Here is a 13,085-nt window from a genome sequence, read left to right on the forward strand (position 1 = left end):
ATTATTAAAAAATATATTGTAGATTTTTTTTTAATGGAATGAATGTATAGTGTTTTATAATAATGTATTATAAATTAAATCACATGGATAAAGAGTAAATTATGTGAAATTTAATTAATTTAAATTAAACCTCTTTTATTATCATTATGGGTCCATCTCGCATTATTTTCATTTAAACCGTGTATATTTTGATTCTATATTTATGTTACACAATTCATTGTTCATCAGTTTTTACTGTATTTCTGAACAAATAAATGCAACTTTTGTTTGTGATGCATCGCTCCCAAAAGAAAACAGACCTTTGAATCAAAAGATGATTCTGAAAAAAGTCTCCAATGATCAACAAATACAGTAAAAATAGTGAAATATTATTACAATATCACGTAAATATTTTCCATGTGAATCTATAGTAAACTGTCATTTATTCCTGTGATCAAAGCTGAATTTATCATCATTACTGCAGTCTTCAGTGTCACATGATCAACATGTTTGATCAGTTTAATGCGTCCTAAAAATGTTAATTTCTCACAAAACTCAGACTGAGCCCAAACGCTTGAAGGATATGAAGGAAGTGATCTTTCATTCTCTAATCATGTCCTGATTCATCAGCGATGAGCAGCGCACTCGTCATCCCGAGGGCAAACTCTTTCCATCCGCAGGCCGGATTATAACATTTGGAAATACATACACAAAGAACAACGGCTGCATTGTGGGAAAACAAATCCGGACCTGAGATGTCGTACATCAAACTGCTGCCATTTATTCTGCTAAGAGCCGAGGAAGAATCTCGAAGCACAAGTTCAAATGTCACACAAACTGACCTTTATATCAAATCACAAGCGAGCCGCCCGCCGTCTGTCTGAGATGTGGAGGCTAAACAAGACAAATCTCGCCTGAAAACCCTCACAATTACTTTCACTTCACCTGCTTTTGATTCCTTCCTTCACTGAAGGTCAATCCTGTGAACCACACACTGCAAAAAATGCTTTTCTTACTTAGTATTTTTGTCTTGTTTTCAGTCCAAATATCTAAAAAATCTTACATTAAGGCGAGACATCGTTTTTTCATGCAGTGGTCAATTTGGAGATTTTGGGCCAGTTTGCTCCCTTAACCCTTAATCGTCCCTTGGGCTCCAGCTGACCCCACTGGACTTTTCCTCCATTTTTAAAAAGTGTTCCCTTCATCTCAGGGCCATGAGACTCTGTGACTTTTCCTAAATTATCTATCCAAACATGCACAACAAATCTGGGCTCGATTTGGTTGTTCTAAAGGTGTGTAAAAAAAAAAAGTACCGTTTAAGTCCCATCGGGGTCAGATTGACCCCACATTGAAAATGAATGGGAAAGTGTAAAAAAAAAAAAAAAAAATGCACTTTTTTTTGTCAAAAAAAATTAACTAAATCCAGTATAAATCAGAAAATTTCTACAACCCCAAATCAGAAAAAGTTGGGACAGTATGGAAAACGCAAATAAAAAAAAAAGAAGCGATTTCTAAATTTACTTTGACTTGTATTTCATTGCAGACAATATGAACACAAAATATTTCATGTTTTGTCTGGTCAACTTCATGTCATTTGTAAATATGCATCCTTTCCTGTCATTCAGACCTACAACACATTTCAAAAAAAGTTGGGACAGGAGCAATTTAGGGCTAGTAATGAGGTCAAATGGTTAAATAATGATGTGATTTGAAACAGGTGATGTCAACAGGTGATTGTAATTATGATTTGGTACAAAAGCAGCATCCAAGAAAGGTCTAATCCTTTAGGAGCAAAGATGGGCCGAGGATCGCCAGTTTGCCAACAAATACGTGAGAAAATTATTGAAATGTTTAAAAACAATGTTCCTCAAAGAAAGATAGAAAGAGATTTGGATATTTCACATTCAACAGTGCATAACATAATTAAAAGATTCAAGGAATCTGGAGGAATTTCAGTGCGTAAAGGACAAGGGCGCAAGCCTAAGCTGAACAACCGTGATCTCTGATCCCTCAGGCGGCACTGCATCAAGAATCGTCATTCATCTAGAAGCGATATCACCACATGGGCTCAGGACCACTTTGGCAAACCTTTGTCAAGTACCACAATACGTACTTACATCCACAAATGCCAGTTAAAACTGTACTGTGCCAAAAGGAAGCCCTATGTTAACAGTGTCCAGAAGCGCCGTCGACTTCTCTGGGCTCAGAGGCATCTGGGATGGACCATCACACAGTGGAAACGTGTACTGTGGTTAGATGAAGCAGTATTTCAGGTATTTTTTGGGAGGAATGGACGCCGTGTGCTCCGGACCAAAGAAGAAAAGGATCATCCAGACTGTTACCAGCAACAAGTCCAATAGCCAGGGTCTGTCATGGTATGGGGTTGTGTCAGTGCCCTTGGCAATGGTAACTTGCACTTCTGTGAAGGCACCATTAATGCTGAAAAGTACATAGAGATTTTGGAGCATAATATGTTGCCTTCAAGAAGACATCTTTTCTAGGGACGTCCATGCATATTTCAACAAGACAATGCAAAACCACATTCTGCACACATTACAAAGTCCTGGCTGCGGAGGAAGAGGGTTCGGGTACTTGACTGGCCTGCCTCAGTCCCGACCTGTCTCCAATAGAGAATGTGTGACAACGAAGACCTGTTACTGTTACCCGTACTGTTGCCCACACTGTAAGAAAAATCCCCGTAAAATTTACGGTAAAAAAACGGCAGTTGTGGTTGCCAGAACTTTACCGTAAAAAATACGGCAGTAATGTTTTAGAATTTTAGGGACAGCACCATATAATTTAAAGGTTTATAATGTAATAATTGCGGTTAAAAAATGTTTTATTTTACAGTTCAAAACAATATAATTTAAAGGTTTATAATGTATTGTATTGAAATAATGTTAAATTGCCAACCTATTGAAATACTAATATCTGTTATGTACCTTTGATATATACGGACAACCACCAATCACAGTGGTGATGAGAAGCACGTGATGAATCAAAGCTCATCACAAGCAGAGGACAATACTAATATATAGAAGGTGCTCAGTGTCATTCACACAAACACTAAACACCATCATGGTAAAACACGACATTTAAAAAATGCAGTAAGCATTAATTTAACAACATCAGATGTAACATAAAACCCTAATACCCTACATAACTGATTAGGAAAAACAAAGAAGAAACATAGTTATTGCAATGAAAATACATCAAATGCGAAGTGTCACGCTGGGAATGTCAATTTACGGGTTTTCACTGTAAATTACACAATGACTTCTTCTTTTTCACTTCCAAAAACTGTACATTTAACGGTATTTTACTGTAAAATGAAATTAAATGTAAGGTAAGATCTATTACAGTTATTCACCGTATATAATACGGAAACTTTCTGTTAACCAATTAACTGTTTTTCACCGTAGCATTTTTACAGTAAAATACCGTTAAAATCACAATAATTTTTTACAGTGCACCTTAAGACTTGTTTGCAGGAAGAATGGGACAAAATTACACCTGAAACACTTTATCACTTGGTGTCTTCAGTCCAGAGCCGGCTCTCCCTATAAGCGAACTAAGCGGCTGCTTAGGGCCCCGCCGCCACTAGGGGGCCCCCTAACTACAGATTGCACTCGCCAGCGTCGCCGCAGTTTATCACGCAAGACGCTCAATTCGCGTCATTCGCACCGCGCGAAAAGCACTTCCGCGCCGCAGGACCTCCAGACGCTCGTCAACGCGCCTTTCCATTGACTTAACATTGAAATCAAATCACTCGCGCCAGACACTCTATTTGCGTTTGGTGTGAACGCAGCATAACGTTAGCTGTCCGTCGATTATGCTGAATCAACATTGCTTGCGCTATGGTCCAGCCGTCGGCCCCAGCTCTGGGCTACAGACCGCGTAGAGACAGACCCACCTCCTATGAATGTATTTTCTTTTTAACAGTTAACGTTACATGACCTACACTAGTTCTGGGAAAGAAAAAAACAAAAAATCTTTGTCTCAATAGACGCTTATTACAATAAAAAATTGTTTAATTATTGAACATTCGAGAGAAAGAAAGTAAAAAGGAAGAGAAAGAGCAATCATTTGACAGTCAAAATCAAAATGAAGTTTAAAATAAAGCGGTTAAATACAAGCTTTTTCTTATGGTCTTAACTGAATAGGCAATTAAAGATTATTAATAAATATTAATCTATATACTATTATGAAATATTTTATATCTTGTTAAGCTAAATCGCCCAGACCATTTAAACCTAAAGAAAACACAGTGTCCTCTCTGAAACATTATTGAATGATGATCGATACAAGACACCTAAAAGCAAAATGGATTTGTGGTAAATTTTAGTAAAGAACACTGTAAAAAAAAGCAGGTCCCCAATTGAAAATTTTCTAGTGAGCGATCACATCAAATTTTTCAGTTGGCCAAATTGAATTAATGTGAATTGATGCAATTTAATTCAATTAAAATTCAAGAAATTAAATTTGGCCAACTGAAAATTTTAGATGTGATCGCTCACTAGAAAATGTTCAATTGGGCACCTGATTTTTTTTACAGTGAATGTATTACTGTGTGTAATCATAAAAGGTAAAAAATATCTCCCTCCATGCTGTGAAGATTTAAAATATGAACAGTATGTAAGAGTTAATCAACCAATAATTAAATAATATAATTTAACATTGGATTTCTTTTAATTTACCCTTAACATAATTGTAAAAAACTAAATGTCACTTTCTCAGGAGGAGCCATTCTTAAATATTTTGGTGGTCGTGGAGAAACATTTCATGAGGCTGACACAAGTAAATATTTCCCACTGCCTTTCTTTTGAATAGTTTTGTGCGCAACTTCAACATAGCTAATTTTCCTCTTGCCAATAAAAAATTTAGTTTTATAATCATAATTCACTATGTTGTCTAATTGTACTTTAATATTAATTTAAAATGAATGTGTTTTATCTACTCTGCATACTGTATTTATTATTAATTATATTGTAATCTCAACAGCTGGAGGAGGCGACTCTACTGCTGCTTCAGTAGAGCATAGCGAGCCGCATACCACTGTGGCTAATGTTGTAAGTTAGCTATATATTGTTAATGCTAAATTATTAATATTTATTTGTTTACAACAAATTGACCTTATGTATGAAAGAAATGTGCAAATCTGTAATCTTTACTTTTACTGTTTCAGTGAGTGTACTTTAATAAGCAGTAAAATAATTGTAGGCAATCATGTTAAAAGATATACAGATGAAATGTGCAAGTGTTAGATTGTGTACAGTTGCTGGTTTGCGGTGCAATACTCCATTATTCACTGCAAGGCAGGGCCCCAAAATTATCCTGCTTAGGGCCCCCAGATTTACAGAGCCGGCCCTGCTTCAGTCCCTAAACGTCTTTTAAGTGTTGTAAAAGGAATGGCAACATTACAAAGTGGTAAATGTTTTACTGTCCCAACTTTTTTTGAAATGTGTTGCAGGTCTGAATGACAGGAAAGGATGCATATTTACAAATGACATGAAGTTGACCAGACAAAACATGAAATATTTTGTGTTCATATTGTCTGCAATGAAATACAAGTCAAATTAAATTTAGAAATCACTTCTTTTTTTTTATTTATTTGCGTTTTCCATACTGTCCCAACTTTTTCTGATTTGGGGTTGTATATTCTGAAGGCTGTTACAGAGGGATTTGTTGATATATCATTCCTATCCTGAGTTATAGGTCATTTAACTCCAAAAAACCTGGCGGAAATTGATTTTTTTAAGGCTATTGTCAGTATTCTCTAATTTACTAAAGCACAAAATAATATACCCAGAATCCCCTCTGTAAAAGACCTCTCCTCTAATATGTCAAAAAATAGAACCAAGAATTTTAAACATAGTCCTTTCCAATTTCCAGATTTTGTTTTTGGAAAAGTATGCAAATTAGCGTATGTTTAGGTGTATAAGGCCTCATTTGCATATTAAAACATTAATTTACACAAAACTTGTAATACATTTTTTTTATGTTTATGCCAGTAATAAACTGGAGAAGTTTCCCCGTGATATCTTGTAATTAAAAAAAGTTTCTATTCACTAGACAAGCAAAAGTTTTTGCTTAAAATAAGCAAAATAATCTTAATTCAAACAGAAAACAAGATTATTTTTGTAAAACTTAAGCTTGTCTAGTAAATGCTTCTTAATGTAAGATTTTTTAGATATTTGGACTGAAAACAAGACAAAAATACTAAGTAAGAAAAGCATTTTTTTGCAGTGCACTTTGCTAAATGTTTTTTTCTTTCATCAGAGAACATCATCAGAACCGTCTTAATTAGTGGCTAATTTCCATCTCTGGTTTTACCGTCATCCAGAGATCAGGAAATGAAGTCCTCAGGGGGTCGTTATGACCTCACAGAGCAGCATCACTGACAGAGACCCAGAGCCGCTCTGGTGAAGCCATGCTAAAGCACACCTGACCCGTGAATACTGAGAGGAATATCACAGAACAACCAGAACACCCTGGAGGAACCACATAGCAACGCACTAGAAACACTTAGTACACCAAAGCAACTGCATAGCAACACCTTGGCAACGGGCAAGCATCAAAATCAATGTATTACTGACATACACTCACCTAAAGGATTATTAGGAACACATACTAATACTGTGTTTGACCCCCTTTCGCCTTCAGAACTGCCTTAATTCTACGTGGCATTGATTCAACAAGCTGCTGAAAGCATTCTTTAGAAATGTTGGCCCATATTGATAGGAGAGCATCTTGCAGTTGATGGAGATTTGTGGGATGCACATCCAGGTCACAAAGTTCCCGTTCCACCACATCCCAAAGATGCTCTATTGGGTTGAGATCTGGTGACTGTGGCGGCCATTTTAGTCCAGTGAACTCATTGTCATGTTCAAGAAACCAATTTGAAATGATTGGAGCTTTGTGACGGTGCATTATCCTGCTGGAAGTAGCCATCAGAGGATGGGGACATGGTGCTCATAAAGGGATGGACATGGTCAGAAACAATGCTCAGGTAGGCCGTGGTATTTAAACCATGCCCAAATGGCACTAAGGGGCCTAAAGTGTGCCAAGAAAACATCCCCCACACCATTACACCACCACCACCAGCCTGCACAGTGGAAACAAGGCATGATGGATCCATGTTCTCATTCTGTTTACGCCAAATTCTGACTCTACCATCTGAATGTCTCAACAGAAATCCAGACTCATCAGATCAGGCAACATTTTTCCAGTCTTCAACTGTCCAATTTTGGTGAGCTTGTGCAAATTGTCGCCTCTTTTTCCTATTTGTAGTGGAGATGAGTGGTACCCGGTGGGGTCTTCTGCTGTTGTAGCCCATCCGCCTCAAGGTTGTGTGTGTTGTGGCTTCACAAATGCTTTGCTGCAAACCTCGGTTGTAACGAGTGGTTATTTCAGTCAAAGTTGCTCTTCTATCAGCTTGAATCAGTCGGCCCATTCTCCTCTGACCTCTAGCATCAACAAGGCATTTTCTCCCACAGGACTGCCGCGTACTGGATGTTTTTCCCTTTTCACACCATTCTTTGTAAACCCTAGAAATGGTTGTGCGTGAAAATCCCAGTAACTGAGCAGATTGTGAAATACTCGGTCTGGCACCAACAACCATGCCACGCTCAAAATTGCTTAAATCCCCTTTCTTTCCCATTCCGACATTCAGTGTGGAGTTCAGGAGATTGTCTTGACCAGGACCACACCCCTAAATGCATTGAAGCAACTGCCATGTGATTGGTTGATTAGATCATTGCATTAATGAGAAATTGAACAGGCGTTCCTAATAATCCTTTAGGTGAGTGTACACCGATCAGGCCTAATATTGTGTTGGTCCCACTTTTGGCATGGACTCCACTAGACCCCTGGACCAAGATGTTAGCAGCAGATCCTTTAAGTCCTGTGAGTTGCGAGGTGAGGCCACTTGTTTGTTCAGCTCATCCCACAGATGCTCGATTGGATTGAGATCTGGGGAATTTGGAGGCCGAGTCAACGCCTCAAACTCATTCCTGAAGCATTTGTGCTTTGTGGCGGCGCATTATCCAGCCTTCGCTCCCCATGTGAATCAATGACCCTGTGGCCGGTTCTCCACTGGTCAACACCCCACAAGAGCTGCAGTTTTGGAGATGCTCTGACCCAACACAATCTGGCCCTTGTCAAACTCGCTCAAATCCTTACGCTTGCCCATTTTCCCTGCTTCTAACACATCAACTCTGAGGACGAAATGGCCACAGCTTTGCATGGGCAAGCACAAAAATCAATGCATTATTAATGTAGTCAATCGTTTAGAGTCGTGTATATTTCGGTTCTGTTTGTGTTGGTAAGATCGGCTGTTATATTTCGACCTGAGACGACCCGTTGTACAGTACACAGACCTGAGTACAGTGGGTGGAGGAATACTGAGCAGTAATATTAGATCAGCAGACCTGCAGAATTCTGTAATATGATTGTCCGATGCTTCTATAATGAGTCTGATACAACACACATCACGTCATACCTCTCACAATCGAATGAAGATGCCCAATTACCAGCGGACGCCGCCTTGACCCGTCCCGAGCTCTGACACATCGGACTTCAGCATTTCAAATATTACAAGTCACAGTAAAATCGGCGAAAAACATACCGAATGACGTTTAAGTATTAAAGAAAATCAAAAAATGAGTCAGCAATAACACGTCTTTCCGAGAAACCCAATTTATGTTTGACCGCCAGATCACCATCCATTTGGGTGTATCCTACCGGGACCGGCGTGACGCAGGACAGACTTCAGGAAAGTGAATAATCAGGTGTATAAAAGACAGCGGTCAGGAGGAAGAGACACACACACACACACACACACGGGAACCGAGCGGAGGAAACTACTCTTCATCCGTACAGGTGTCAGCGGCGGACAGAGATCACACAGCTGAGAAAACATCCGACCGTGAGTTCTTTACTAGCATTTAGTGTTAGATTTTAAAGCACTTTAAACATTTATAGTAGTCGGGTAGACTGTAAAACATGCTGGGGGGTTTCAATCAGTGTTTGGGTCAAAAATAATGGATTAAATGAACCTGTTCGGTTTGTCTATATTTGACCCAAACATGAGTCGAAACAACCCAGCATGTTTTAGAGTTAAACAGTTTATTCACAAATATTTTAAACGACATAGTTCAAAATTAAAAATGCATTTGAATTGAAAAAAGCTCAAAAGGTGCTTAAAATTGCAACTAGTTACAGATGCATTTTCCCTTGTTTTTTATATATAACTTAAATTCAAAATCTTAATATTGAAAAAAAAGTACAAAAGAAGCTCATACTGCTGTTATTTATCAAGCGCTAGTTTTGCAAACAGGACAAACGCTCCTGTCTAACGAACTGATATTGGATTAAATTAACATATTGGCTTTGTCTATATTTGACCCAAACATGAGTGGAAACAACCCAGCATGTTTTAGAGTTAAACAGTTTATTCAAAAATATTTTAAACAACATAGTTCAAAATTAAAAATGCATTTGAACTTAAAAAAGCTGAAAAGGTGCTTAAAATTGCAACTAGTTACAGATGCATTTTCCCTTGTTTTTCATATATAACTTTAATTTAAAATCAATTTTTTCAAAATTTATATAATTTTCATTTAAAATCGTAATATTGAAGATATTGCTCCTATTGCTGTTATTTATAAAGTGCTTGTTATAAAGGACAAATGTTCCCGTTTGATGAACTGATATTGGATTAAATGAACATATTGGCTTTGTTTATATTTGACCCAAACATGAGTCGAAACAACCCAGCATATGTAATATTTTATCAAAAATATTTTAAACCAAATAGTTCAAATTTAAGACTGCATGTTACTCATTAAGATTAACTGGAAAACAATCAAAGGTGCTTAAAAGGACAGATGCATTTTTCCTTTTTTTTCCCTATTATTTGTTTTTTTTTAAATATATATATATATATATATATATTTCTCTTTTATGCCGAAAATCATTAGGATATTAAGATCATGTTCCATGAAGATATTTAGTAAATGTCCTACTGTAAATATATCATAAATGTATTATTAGTAGTAATATGCATTGCTGAGGACTTCATTTGGACAACTTTAAAGGAGATTTTCTCAATATATTTAGATTTTTTTGCACCCTCAGATTCCAGATTTTCAAATATTATCATAAACCATAAATCAATGGAGAGATTATTTATTCAGCTGATGATGATCAATACATCTTAATTGCAATAAATTTACCCTTATGACTGGTTTTGTGGTCCACAAATCAAATTAATTTCATCCCTAAATAATATGGAAAACAATGTTTTAAATATATATATATAATCTTTAAATATAAATTATTCAAATGAAACCTTTTTTATTATCATTATTGGATCGTTTTTCATTATGTCCCAATTTTGTATTAAAAAAAATTGCATTCTTGTAACTGAATCAGCATATATTCACAATTTAACACACACACACACACACACACACACACACACACACACACACACACACACACACACACACACACACACACACACACACACACACACACACACACACACACACACACACACACACACACACACACACACACACACACACACACACACACACACACACACACACACACACACACACACACACACACACACACACACACACACACACACACACACACACACACACACACACAGGCTTTGTCTATATTTGACCCAAACATGAGTTGAAACAACTCAGCATATGTCATATTTTATTAAAAATATTATAAACGAAATAGTTCAAATGTTCTCATTAAAATGAACAGAAAAAAGCTCAAAGGTGCTTGAAAAGATGACGCATTTATATGATTTTAATGTAAAATCGTACTATTGAAAATATTGCTGATATTGCCGTAATTATGCAAACCGCACAAACGCTGCAGAAGTGATGTAAAGTGTGTTTGTGTGACCTGTAGAGAAGTGATGTAAAGTGTGTTTGTGTGACCTGTAGCTCTGCTGAAGTGATGTAAAGTGTGTTTGTGTGACCTGTAGCTCTGCAGAAGTGATGTAAAGTGTGTTTGTGTGACCTGTAGCTCTGCTGAAGTGATGTAAAGTGTGTTTGTGTGACCTGTAGCTCTGCTGAAGTGATGTAAAGTGTGTTTGTGTGACCTGTAGCTCTGCAGAAGTGATGTAAAGTGTGTTTGTGTGATCTGTAGCTCTGCAGAAGTGATTTAAAGTGTGTTTGTGTGACCTGTAGCTCTGCAGAAGTGATGTAAAGTGTGTTTGTGTGACCTGTAGCTCTGCAGAAGTGATGTAAAGTGTGTTTGTGTGACCTGTAGCTCTGCAGAAGTGATGTAAAGTGTGTTTGTGTGACCTGTAGCTCTGCTGAAGTGATGTAAAGTGTGTTTGTGTGACCTGTAGCTCCGCAGAAGTGATGTAAAGTGTGTTTGTGTGACCTGTAGCTCCGCAGAAGTGATGTAAAGTGTGTTTGTGTGACCTGTAGCTCTGCAGAAGTGATGTAAAGTGTGTTTGTGTGACCTGTAGCTCTGCAGAAGTGATGTAAAGTGTGTTTGTGTGACCTGTAGCTCTGCTGAAGTGATGTAAAGTGTGTTTGTGTGACCTGTAGGTCTGCAGAAGTGATGTAAAGTGTGTTTGTTTGACCTGTAGCTCTGCTGAAGTGATGTAAAGTGTGTTTGTGTGACCTGTAGCTCTGCAGAAGTGATGTAAAGTGTGTTTGTGTGACCTGTAGCTCTGCTGAAGTGATGTAAAGTGTGTTTGTGTGACCTGTAGCTCTGCAGAAGTGATGTAAAGTGTGTTTGTGTGACCTGTAGCTCTGCTGAAGTGATGTAAAGTGTGTTTGTTTGACCTGTAGCTCTGCTGAAGTGATGTAAAGTGTGTTTGTTTGACCTGTAGCTCTGCTGAAGTGATGTAAAGTGTGTTTGTGTGACCTGTAGCTCCGCAGAAGTGATGTAAAGTGTGTTTGTGTGACCTGTAGCTCCGCAGAAGTGATGTAAAGTGTGTTTGTGTGACCTGTAGCTCCGCAGAAGTGATGTAAAGTGTGTTTGTTTGACCTGTAGCTCTGCTGAAGTGATGTAAAGTGTGTTTGTGTGACCTGTAGCTCTGCAGAAGTGATGTAAAGTGTGTTTGTGTGACCTGTAGCTCCGCAGAAGTGATGTAAAGTGTGTTTGTGTGACCTGTAGCTCTGCAGAAGTGATGTAAAGTGTGTTTGTGTGACCTGTAGCTCTGCAGAAGTGATGTAAAGTGTGTTTGTTTGACCTGTAGCTCTGCAGAAGTGATGTAAAGTGTGTTTGTTTGACCTGTAGCTCTGCTGAAGTGATGTAAAGTGTGTTTGTGTGACCTGTAGCTCTGCTGAAGTGATGTAAAGTGTGTTTGTGTGACCTGTAGCTCTGCTGAAGTGATGTAAAGTGTGTTTGTGTGACCTGTAGCTCTGCTGAAGTGATGTAAAGTGTGTTTGTGTGACCTGTAGCTCTGCAGAAGTGATGTAAAGTGTGTTTGTTTGACCTGTAGCTCTGCTGAAGTGATGTAAAGTGTGTTTGTGTGACCTGTAGCTCTGCAGAAGTGATGTAAAGTGTGTTTGTGTGACCTGTAGCTCCGCAGAAGTGATGTAAAGTGTGTTTGTTTGACCTGTAGCTCTGCAGAAGTGATGTAAAGTGTGTTTGTGTGACCTGTAGCTCTGCAGAAGTGATGTAAAGTGTGTTTGTTTGACCTGTAGCTCTGCAGAAGTGATGTAAAGTGTGTTTGTGTGACCTGTAGCTCTGCAGAAGTGATGTAAAGTGTGTTTGTGTGACCTGTAGCTCTGCAGAAGTGATGTAAAGTGTGTTTGTTTGACCTGTAGCTCTGCAGAAGTGATGTAAAGTGTGTTTGTTTGACCTGTAGCTCTGCTGAAGTGATGTAAAGTGTGTTTGTGTGACCTGTAGCTCTGCAGAAGTGATGTAAAGTGTGTTTGTGTGACCTGTAGCTCTGCAGAAGTGATGTAAAGTGTGTTTGTGTGACCTGTAGCTCTGCAGAAGTGATGTAAAGTGTGTTTGTTTGACCTGTAGCTCTGCAGAAGTGATGTAAAGTGTGTTTGTTTGACCTGTAGCTCTGCTGAAGTGATGTAAAGTGTGTTTGTTTGACCTGT

The sequence above is a fragment of the Gobio gobio genome (assembly GCF_949357685.1).
Source record: "Gobio gobio genome assembly, chromosome: 19".
Lineage (NCBI taxonomy): Eukaryota > Metazoa > Chordata > Actinopteri > Cypriniformes > Gobionidae > Gobio > Gobio gobio.